Source organism: Mustela putorius, unplaced genomic scaffold (assembly GCF_011764305.1).
Source record: "Mustela putorius furo isolate JIRA1106 unplaced genomic scaffold, ASM1176430v1.1 tig00000238_pilon_pilon_pilon, whole genome shotgun sequence".
NCBI classification, from domain to species: Eukaryota; Metazoa; Chordata; class Mammalia; order Carnivora; family Mustelidae; genus Mustela; species Mustela putorius.
In genome coordinates, this window is record NW_025421324.1 from 98,995 (window position 1) to 102,843 (window position 3,849).

Genomic DNA, 3,849 nt, shown 5'->3' on the forward strand with positions numbered 1-3,849 from the left:
GATCATGCTTCTGGTATAAGACAATTCACCTTTTCCTCTTTGAAAATTTTCCTGATCTCCTCCAAGATTTTGTTAAACTATGGTTTCTATCTACGCTTATGTGGCAGACACCAAGATTTTGTAATTATGTGAAAACTGGTCTTTGAAGAACACTTTTAATAACATACTCATCCCAGGTTGCTTTGCTGTTTCTAAAAGAAGTTGCTTTTTATAGTATCTAATCTCTCATCCTTCAGTGAAAATACATAAAGATAAACATGGATGTAGATAGAAGAAAAATGGAATAAGGAACAACTTGATATCTTTGATTCATCCATCATCCTAAACAGTATTACCATTCCTATTACAATGACTGAAAATTTATTCTTAGAAGAAACTAACAAATCCTACAAATGCTTAATGTCAGGTGTGACAAAGGTCAAGCATGAGGAATCATAAAATATTCATATTTAAGTGTGAGAACTGCAGTGTCCTTCTACTCAACTCCAAGAACACAGGTGGCCAATTAAATTTTTACTCCAAGAAGTAGATTGGTGGCTTCTTTTGGAGAAATTGCAAGTCCCTGAAAAATACCTATAAATAATGACAACTAAGGATGTCAATAATGAAGCAAAGGGGTCCTAGAGAGGATTTAAAGCAAATATTATCAATTGCTGAGACTCAATCATCACTAAGTCTAGAATTTAAAATTCTAGATTAATAAAAGCATTTCTGTATTGATCTCCTAGCTTCTAGTGAGATATTAAGAGGACCATATCAGTTCTTGATCCTCTGTACATGAATTATTTACCACTGTCATTTTTTCATTTGTATTGCTTTTGCCCCTAAACTATTTAAGAACATTTAAAAATTTTTTATCATTGCCATTAAATTTCAGAACACAAAAATTTTAAAATGCTCTTAAATAGTTTAGGGCCAAAAGCAACACAAATGAAAAAATGTCAGTGGTAAAAGTCTGTAGGAATATAACAGGAAAAATGTTGGGAATAACTTATTAGAAGTTAAGAAAATTTCCAAAGTCAAAGGTGTTAGATTTCCAGTGTCAGAAATCCCACGAATGCCTTCACAATTATTAATCTAGAATTTTAAATCTAGCCAAGTGATTAATAGACTAAACTATATTCAGACAGTGATAGTCTCAAAAAATTTTTTTCCATGATATCCTGAAACATAGAATGAAGAAAAATGAGATCTACAAACCGATGTACAGAGAGTAGAGGAAGGGGAATTTCTGGATGAGAATTATGTGTCTGAGAAAAAACTATTTCAGAGAAACAGGATTTCTCAGAAACAGATCCTGTGAGAAGGACTAACATTGATAGATCATGTTTAACTATCAAGAAATAATAGTAAAAATATTTTATAGTTCTGAAAATAAGTATTTTTTTCAGATATCTACATCAAATACTAAGAAAAATTAAGTACTATCAAAATGAAAAATATTGAGTGGGGAAGAAAATATAGACATCATATCATGTGACCTAGCAAGGGATAATATCTATTTTATAATATAAATTAAACATGAAACAATAATTTTAACAAAAACAATTTCAAGGGAAATAGGACAAAAAAGCAGGCTAAACAAATTATTTAGAAATACAAAGGTCAATGTTAGTAGAGAACTAAAATAAGTAATTTTGACCAACTGTGGGAAGCTGGATTTCAACAGTTAGAAAGATGGAGCTGGATATTTTTTATTTTCATTATTATCCTATAGTACTATTTCTAACACATATTTCTATGTTAAAATTTAGAAGAAATATTTTTTAAAAATGGTCAGAGAAGGGCTCGGTTTTGGTATTGTATACCACCAACACAGATATGAAAAAGCCTCATCTAAATAGTGCCTCCATTTACTCAGTTAAAAAAGTGCAGATTAATACTTCCTGGGCTTGTAGTGAGGATCAAATTAGTCAATATTTGTAAAGTTCTTAGAACAGTATTTAGTATAGCACAAGTATGACCCAATAAACATAATAGCAGCAATGAGAATTCCTAACCATATCTGTTAGGTCATTGGAGAAATGATCAGTGAAATTTTCCTTAAGAGAACATTAAAATGGAGGTGTATATAGTAATTAACATTTAAATAAGATATTCTAACAAAAATATCATTAGAAATATCAAAAATTATTAGAAAAAAACATATAATTATCCTTCATTGTAAATTTATAAGTAATTTAATTTATTTCTTTCTGTTTCTATAGCGTAGACACAATATACGTCATAGAACCTGGTAACTAGTGAGTGCTAAATATGTATTGTTGAATGATCAATAAATTAATGAATTAACAAATGACACATACTGGATTTGAACTATGTTTAAGTATTCTCTCATGCTTGAAATATTTGTTGTTTGATATTAAAATGCACACTTGACAGAGAGAGGGAGAATGAGAGGGAAAATATGGCTAAAATTTATCTTATTTTTAAAAAGATTTTTTCCATAATATTGGAGGATCAGAAAACAAAACAAACAAACAAACAAAAAAACAAGAAGTACACAAATATCAATAACCTGTCTTAACTATTATAAAAATCTGATCATACTAATGCTGAACCAAACAGACCTGACCCCAGTCTCATTCATTCTTAATGGGATCCCAGGACTGGAGAACATGCACATGTGGATTCCCTTCCCATTCTGCTCCATGTATGCTGTGGCTGTGATAGGGAATTGTGGTCTTCTCTACCTCATCTGCTGTGAAGACTCCTTGCACAGGTCCATGTACTACTTCTTGGCTATGATTTCCCTAACTGACCTTGTCATGTGCACTACTACAATCCCTAAAGCTCTCTGCATCTTCTGGTTCTGTCTTAAGGAAATCAGCTTTAATGATTGCCTCGTCCAGATGTTCTTCATCTACACCTCAACAGGGATGGAATCTGGGGTTCTCATGCTTATGGCCCTAGACCGCTATGTGGCCATCTGCTACCCACTGCGCTACTCTACTATCCTCACTAATCCTGTCATTGCAAAAGTTGGGCTTGCTACTTTTCTGAGAGTTGTGTTGCTTGTCACTCCCTTGACTTTCATTATCAAGAGACTACCCTACTGTAGAGAGAATATATTATACCATACCTACTGTGACCACATGGCTGTAGCCAAGTTATCCTGTGGAAGTGTCAAAATCAATGTTATCTACGGTCTGACAGTTGCCCTCCTGATAGGGGGTTTTGACATCCTGTGCATCACAGTCTCCTACACCATGATCCTCTGAGCAGTGATCAATCTCTCTTCAGCAGATGCTCGACAGAAGGCCTTCAGCACCTGCACTGCCCACATCTGTGCCATTATTTTCTCCTACAGTCCAGCCTTCTTCTGCTTCTTTTCCCACCGATTTGGGGGTCACAAGATCCCTCCATCTTGCCACATCATTGTGGCCAATATTTATCTGCTCTTGCCTCCCACTATGAACCCTATTGTGTATGGGGTGAAAACCAAGCAGATACGAGACTGTGTCATAAGGATCCTTTTGGGTTCTAAGGACATCAAATTCCACAGCATATGAAAGAGATATTTGTAAGGGAGGGGAAGAGAAGTGGAGGAGAAAATGAGTAAAGGGGAGAAAATGGGAAGAGAATCTATAGGAGGAAATAAAAGGAAAGGGATATTTCTGTTGACTAGTTAGTCAGAGTCTAATAGTGCCTTCCTGAGAGTGTTGGTTTTGTCCATGAAAAGGGATGGTGTTGAGTGGTGCATTCCTGGTAAGTGTCTGCAGAATCCCAATATCACTGGCATACCCACAACCTTTTCTGTGAGAATTTCATCTCCTCTATGAAAGATATCATTTAACAGGTTTCCACAAACAAAAGCATAATGAGACTATTGAGGGACATGAAATCAGT

The 3,849-nt window shown here is 34.5% G+C and overlaps 1 pseudogene; it reads left to right on the plus strand.

The window, feature by feature from the left end:
- Positions 1-1,175: 1,175 nt before the first annotated feature.
- LOC101689139 lies at positions 1,176-3,512 on the plus strand (annotated as a pseudogene).
- The last annotated feature ends 337 nt before the right edge of the window (positions 3,513-3,849 follow it).